Below are 7,630 nucleotides of genomic sequence, written 5' to 3' on the forward strand. Positions count from 1 at the left end.
TCACCGAGTCTTACCTCTGCTTGTAAACTCAAACTTAACATCATCTCCAATCAGCGTAAACGAAGCCCACTCAGACACATTGATCAAGCCGTTTTTTCTCATCCACTTCATGGCCTGATGAAGGGATTCACTGGCACTTTCTCCTTCAACAAGGTGTTCGTAGAACCGACTCATCAGCTTCTCTGTTGCTGAGTCTGAAATGGCCCACAGCGCAACCAACACCGAGCGAGCACCGGATCCTAAGAACGCACGGGCAATTCCTATAACTCCCTCGGCTGTTATCTCTCCGCTTCCACTGTGACAGCAGCTAAGTACCACCAGTTTGGCTCTGACTTTCACTCGTGAGACATCAGCCATCGTCAACATGTAAGCTTCCTGTGGGACAGCGTTTCGACTGTTGGCAGAAGGAATGGGGGAGAGGGCAATTTCTCCCCTTTCGGCGTTACCATGGGCAGCAAAATGTATTAGGCTCACTGAACTTATCCGCTCAATTACTGCCTGTTTCGTTGCTTCCTCTTCAACCAGGGGGGGAACGCCCACCAGTCGTCCGACCATCTCCGCTTCCTTTCTTGCACCTGGCAATGGCAGCAGCCCATCAACCTTGGGATTGCCTATTATCAAGGCACCAGTATTGCTATGATAGTCTTCTGGACTATCTTGAATGGTCTTGAGTGTCGTCAAAGAAGGAATGACACGGATCCTATGAGTCTCCGACAGGTATTCGGCTCCCTCCTTTTCACTCAGGGCAGCAAAGGGAACTTTGTACAAATTGCGGTCAGGAACAATAATCACTTCAGGCTCCTCAAACAAATGATAAACGGGGGCAATAAACAATTTGTAGCACAAAGATAGACTTGAAATGACTTTCTCGTCCTCACCCTCCTCCAGGAGTCGCAATCTTGCTGAGCTCTTTTGTTCGGGGGAGAGAGGTTGCAATTCAACCATATTTAAAGACCGATCTTCACAATCTTCAATGGGCAAAATACCGAGACTCCGGAATTTATCGGCCAAAAATTCACTCAGAGGCAAGTCTTTGGGCAACCCAGCTTGAACTAGAATCTCTTCTAGTGATATTCCTTTATAGTGAAGGACTCCACCTGTTTTCAAGATCCACAAATGCAGATGATTGCAAAAATAAGAAATGTACAGACAAGTACAGTTGTTTTTCTCTCTAAAAATGTTTTCAATGCCAAACCAAGATTGGGGATTAGCAGAGATGTGCGTTTCAACCGAGTACTTCTCTGCCATCAAGTCCGATAGGCCTCTAGCTCGACCCAACTCCTCAACATAAAGAGCATCACGAGTTTTTCCGGTGTCACAAAGCAGAGTGCAAAGCAGCTTGTAGGGAAATATTCCTGAGTGCTCCAGAAATGATGTTTTGAACTGATCATTGGCGCCCAAGAAAGATCTGAGCTCCTCATACTTTTCAATGCAAAGTTGAAGACACGAGAGGGAGTCCTCGACTTTATTTTGAAAAAGATACAAAATAGCGTATTCTTGAAGAATTTGGAACGCTCGTCTTCTATTTCCAATATCTCTGGATATGAATAAAGCTTTCTCCAAGCATACTTCCGAAGCTTCAAAATCTCCAACAGTTCTGGACATAATTCCAAGATTTGCAAGATCTGCTGCCTCCCCTTCCTTATCACCAATTTCAGTTCTGATGACAAGCGCTTTTTGGAGATACTCTTTAGCCTGGTCGTATTACCCGAGCGAATGAAACACAGCACCTAGGTTTCCGTAGTCAGCTGCTTCTCCTCTTCTGTCGCCAATCTCAGTTCTGATGACAAGCGCTTTTTGGAGATACTCTTTAGCCTTGTCGTATTGCCCGAGCGACATAAACACACTACCTAGGTTTCCGTAGCATGATACCTCTCCTCTTCTGTCGCCAATCTCAGTTCTGATGACAAGCGCTTTTTGGAGATACTCTTTAGCCTTGTCGTATTGCCCGAGCGACTCAAACACAGTACCTAGGCTTCCGTAAACAGCTGCTACTCCTGCTCTGTCGCCAATCTCAGTTCTGATGACAAGCGCTTTTTGGAGATACTCTTTAGCCTTGTCGTATTGCCCGAGCGAGTTAAACACAGTACCTAGGCTTCCGTAGTCAGTCGCTTCTCCTCTTCTGTTGCCAATCTCAGTTTTGATGACAAGCGCTTTTTGGAGATACTCTTTAGCTTTGTCGTATTGCCCGAGCGAATGAAACATAGTACCTAGGTTTCCGTAGTCAGCTGCTTCTCCTCTTCTGTCGCCAATCTCAGTTCTGATGACAAGCGCTTTTTGGAGATACTCTTTAGCCTTGTCGTATTTTCCGAGCGAATGAAACACAGCACCTAGGTTTCCGTAAACAGCTGCTACTCCTGCTCTGTCGCGAATCTCAGTTTTGATGACAAGTGCTTTTTGGAGATACTCTTTAGCCTTGTCGTATTGCCCGAGCGACTCAAACACAGTACCTAGGTTTCCGTAAACAGTTGCTACTCCTGCTCTGTCGCCAATCTCAGTTCTGATGACAAGCGCTTTTTGGAGATACTCTTTAGCCTTGTCGTATTGCCCGAGCGAATGAAACACAGTACCTAGGCTTCCGTAAACAGCTGCTACTCCTGCTCTGTCGCCAATCTCAGTTTTGATGACAAGCGCTTTTTGGAGATACTCTTTAGCCTTGTCGTATTGCCCGAGCGACTCAAACACAGTACCTAGGCTTCTGTAGTCAGCTGCTTCTCCTCTTCTGTCGCCAATCTCAGTTCTGATGACAAGCGCTTTTTGGAGATACTCTTTAGCCTTGTCGTATTGCCCGAGCGACTCAAACACAGTACCTAGGTTTCCGTAGTCAGCTGCTTCTCCTCTTCTGTCGCCAATCTCAGTTCTGATGACAAGCGCTTTTTGGAGATACTCTTTAGTCTTGTCGTATTGCCCGAGCGACTCAAACACAGTACCTAGGCTTCTGTAGTCAGCTGCTTCTCCTCTTCTGTCGCCAATCTCAGTTCTGATGACAAGCGCTTTTTGGAGATACTCTTTAGCCTTGTCGTATTGCCCGAGCGACTCAAACACAGTACCTAGGTTTCCGTAGTCAGCTGCTTCTCCTCTTCTGTCGCCAATCTCAGTTCTGATGACAAGCGCTTTTTGGAGATACTCTTTAGTCTTGTCGTATTGCCCGAGCGACTGAAACACAGTACCTAGGTTTCCGTAGTCAGCTGCTTCTCCTCTTCTGTCGCCAATCTCAGTTCTGATGACAAGCGCTTTTTGGAGATACTCTTTAGCCTTGTCGTATTGCCCGAGCGACTTAAACACAGTACCTAGGTTTCCGTAGTCAGCTGCTTCTCCTCTTCTGTCGCCAATCTCAGTTCTGATGACAAGCGCTTTTTGGAGATACTCTTTAGCCTGGTCGTATTGCCCGAGCGAATGAAACACAGCACCTAGGTTTCTGTAAGCATCTGCTACTCCTTCTCTGTCGCCAATCTCAGTTCTGATGACAAGCGCTTTTTGGAGATACTCTTTAGCCTGGTCGTATTGCCCGAGCGAATGAAACACAGCACCTAGGTTTCTGTAAACATCTGCTACTCCTTCTCTGTCGCCAATCTCAGTTTTGATGACAAGCGCTTTTTGGAGATACTCTTTAGCCTGGTCGTATTGCCCGAGCGAATGAAACACAGCACCTAGGTTTCCGTAAACATCTGCTACTCCTTCTCTGTCGCCAATCTCAGTTTTGATGACAAGCGCTTTTTGGAGATACTCTTTAGCCTTGTCGTATTGCCCGAGCGAATGAAACACAGTACCTAGGTTTCCGTAGTCAGCTGCTTCTCCTCTTCTGTCGCCAATCTCAGTACTGATGACAAGCGCTTTTTGGAGATACTCTTTAGCCTTGTTGTATTGCCCGAGCGACTCAAACACAAGACCTAGGTTTCCGTAACAGGATGCTTCTCCTCTTTTGTCGCCAATTTGGGTTCTTATGGCAAGGGCCCTCTGAAGATACTTCTTCGCTTTTAGGTTTTCGCCAAGTTTATGAAACATATTTCCGAGTCTTATGCAGGCGCTTGCTTCTCCATCTTTTTCACCAGTTTGTCTCTTTATTTTAACTGCTTTTTCATAAAGTTTTTTGGCATCTGTAAACCTGTTTTGAATCTCAATTACCTTTGCTAGAGCTATGCTTATATCTCCTTCTGTTTCTAAGTCACCAGTCTCGCTGAGTAAGACAAGCAGTTTCATGCCGTATCTTTCCGCACTGATGTAGTCAGAGATACTACGATAAGCGCTGAAAAGAGCAATATAAGTGTTCTTGTAAATTAGAAGCAGTAGTGAGGTAAATTGGTCTTTGCTGTTTTGATCGGTGTTATTTAGCAAAATCAAACATTCGTGCAACATCTCAATGGCTTTCTGAATGCGATGTGAGTTCAACAGAAACCGGGCAACTACTATGGCGATGTACATGAAAGGTATCATGGCTTCCGTCTGTCGTTTGGTTTCCATTGCCATCCTCTCCTGTTATTAGGGAAACATTGCTTTTAGTAACACAAGTTAACCAAATGATTCGCTGATCTGGATTCATAATGAGTCACTACAAACAGGAACCCATACGGGAATTACAAAAACGGGCTGAGTCGATTACACCTGGAAACTTCTTTAAACGAGCTGAAAGTGTTAGAATTCAAAATATCGACTTAACGCAAAAAGAAGTGAAGAAGAGGCGTGGATAAGTACAACTGGAGCACATTAACGGATCACATTCGGTAAAACTTGTCAAATAAGTTTGACCTGTACAGTTTTTCGAAAACGGACTGTGTGACTGTCACACTAAGAAAGTCAACTGTTATCCAAGTGACTTTTGATCTAGCTGTTTCGTTTGTTCATCTTATCAAGTGAAAAAAAACAAAAACAAAAAACGCGCTCTTGACTAATGGTCATGCGTCGCGGGCTTGCACCATCGATTAGAGGGTTTTTAAAGGTCGCGGGTTTCTTAAAAAACAACAACAAACAAGAAAGGATTGGTAAACCTTCTACTACAACGTTCTGGAAACATTTGAAAATGTTGTGCTAGCAGTTTATCATCAAGTAATGAGCTTACCTATCTGAAGTATTTGGCTGAAAACATATTGATTGATTTTAGGTTATGATCACTTGATTGTGGAAACCATCAGTTTGCTTTACAATCGTAACTAATGAAGTTGAAATCTATTGTATAAAACATAAAGGTTTGAAGAAAGCAATTTTACAGCAGAGATATAAAGCATCCGTTCAGCGGAAAAGCACGTTTATACTATGCATGCAATTACGGTGAATATAAGTAAGTTTCAGTTTCTCTAAGAAAATTATAACATCTCTCTTCTTGAGCGTGCAGCGTCATGACTTATCTTCTCATGCGAGACTCTGGCGCTTTAACAGACGAAGAAACAGATTACGGCCTGTAGGAAAATATGTACCGTAGAACCCGCCGCTAGTATCCAAAGATTTAAGTGAAGGGTATCTCGACCATGACACGCTTGACGCGAGCCAAATATTAGTTCCTGTCCGACCCTACCACTGAATCAATAAGTACACTGTATTTTGGTTTTTTACGTCACACTATGATCACTACTGATGTAATTGAACATGAAAAATGAAAAGTGTTATTCTTTTTTATTCTTTTTTTTAATAGGGAGCGTCAAACTTTAGTGTTGACCTCTTTGAAAGGTTTGATTTTCATCACAAGATCGATCACAGCACAACCTAAGTTTCTTTCTTTAAACGGTTAACTATCTGTGCGTGACAATCGACTCCTGGTCTTCGTGAACTTTTCACTTTCTAGCGGGTGTGATTTGCATACGTCACACTTTAATAACTAAGGATGAAAAATGAAACATTTTACCCTGTTTAACGGGAAACGTCAGGATTCAGTGTTCATCCCTTTTGGAACGGTTGGATTTGCATCACGAGATCGATCAGATCGAGAGTACAAATAAAGCTTCTGTCTTTAAACGGTAAGCTATCTGTGCAAGAAAACTGACCCGTTGTACTCATGAGCTTTTCATTTTCATGCGAGTGTGATTTGCATGATCGAAGACCAAAATAGTAATTTTTGTAATACGTAAAAAAACGGACGGAATGGATCGGTAATTTGCTCGAAAATAACTACATCACTTGTCTTACCTTTGAAGGTACTAAATACAGTGAATGGAATATGGCAACAAGCAAATGACATCAGAGAGAGGACTACGCTTGACTTTCAGTGATAAAAAATAGTTATAGTTAATAGTTTAACATATTTCTTATGGGAAGAGGAGAGAGCTGGAGAAAATGGACCGGACCACAATTACGTTGTAGGATCCGCGCATGCGGAAGGCACTCTCTTGAAAACTCCCAACTTTTTGTTTCCTCTTTTCCTCTAACAGTTACAAGAAACTTGCAACTAGAGGGCGCTAACACCGAGCGATTATTTGAATGATAAAAGTTTTATATAGCTTGGGTTCTTCCCTTTCTTCGAAAAATAACAAACAATTGCAAGCTTGACAGGCTTGCTTCCCGTTTAATTTAGTATTGATGTCAACTTTACCTGATTTCTCCAAATTCGGGGAAACTTCGTGTTCCAAGGCTACACGGTCAAAGCCAAACAAGTCGCATTTGAGAATTATGGGCTCACTGTAGTAGAAGGAGGGTCTCAATGGGGTGATGGCTTTTACGGCTGAAGGTTCCAACTCAAGCGAATGAATTTTGGTTTCGTACGTCACACTTTTATAACCAATGATGGAATTAAACATGTAAAAATAAGTTATTTCTTAGACTCCCCAGTGTTAAGAGGAACTGGAGGAAACAAAGAACTGCATATCATGCTGTAAATGACTTTAATTTACTTAGCCAGGTAATAAGAGAATCTGCTAATATTAATACATTCAAGCGACATGTTTTTAACTTCTTAATGTAATTCCTAATTACAATTCCTTTTTTTTTTCTTTTAATTTTATGTATATATATTAGTCTTAATTTTCGAGGTCCTTTTCGAAAACCACTTTTTGTGAAAAAGTTTCCTCAATAATTATTATGGTACGCGGTTCATCCAGGAAGGAAGTTTTTGAGTTTGGTAACTATCTTTGCAAGTCAGAAGAGTTAATTATATTCACAACAGCGTCTGTCAATATTCACTTTCTCGGAAAGACAACCACGTTATGGGCTTCAGTACACGCTTTTTGTTAAATGAAGTCCAGTGATTGGCCAGTATTTCAACCGCAATTTCTTGGAAAAGGGCCTCAGCTGGTTGCAATATATCTCATAACGCTGATTGGCTGGTATTTCAATCAGGTTTTCTTGGAAAAAGGCAATCACTATTTTAGTTAGTACGCTCGACTAAAGTCCTTTGATTGGCTGGTATTTTAATCAGCTTTTCTCGAAAAAGAAATTCACTATAGAGGGTTGAGTGCTTGATCATTTTAAAACTAATTCCAGTGAGTCATCCTCTTAGTAATTATCTAGTAAATATTCATCAGTGAAGTTCCTCTGCATTCCTCTGGAATATATAACCTCATAAAACTATTCACGAATATCCCAGCATTCAACTAATGATTCATGGAAAACCTGGATCAGGCTCACCGTCAGCGATCGAAAAACACAAATAGGCCGAGCGAAAACAACAGCAAAAGTTAACAAAAGACAGCAAGTTTACCTCTTT

At 42.2% G+C, this 7,630-nt stretch overlaps 1 pseudogene across 1 annotated transcript; it reads right to left on the bottom strand.

Annotated features, from left to right (window-relative positions):
- Positions 1–6,660, bottom strand: LOC149036708 (uncharacterized; annotated as a pseudogene). The gene is made up of 2 exons (XR_016181738.1): positions 6,521–6,660; positions 1–4,473 (listed from the first exon to the last, which is right to left on the bottom strand). The product of XR_016181738.1 is annotated as an uncharacterized LOC149036708 (transcript).
- Positions 6,661–7,630: the final 970 nt, after the last annotated feature.

The sequence above is a fragment of the Pocillopora damicornis genome, chromosome 12 (assembly GCF_964200805.1).
Source record: "Pocillopora damicornis chromosome 12, jaPocDami1.2, whole genome shotgun sequence".
NCBI classification, from domain to species: domain Eukaryota; kingdom Metazoa; phylum Cnidaria; class Anthozoa; order Scleractinia; family Pocilloporidae; genus Pocillopora; species Pocillopora damicornis.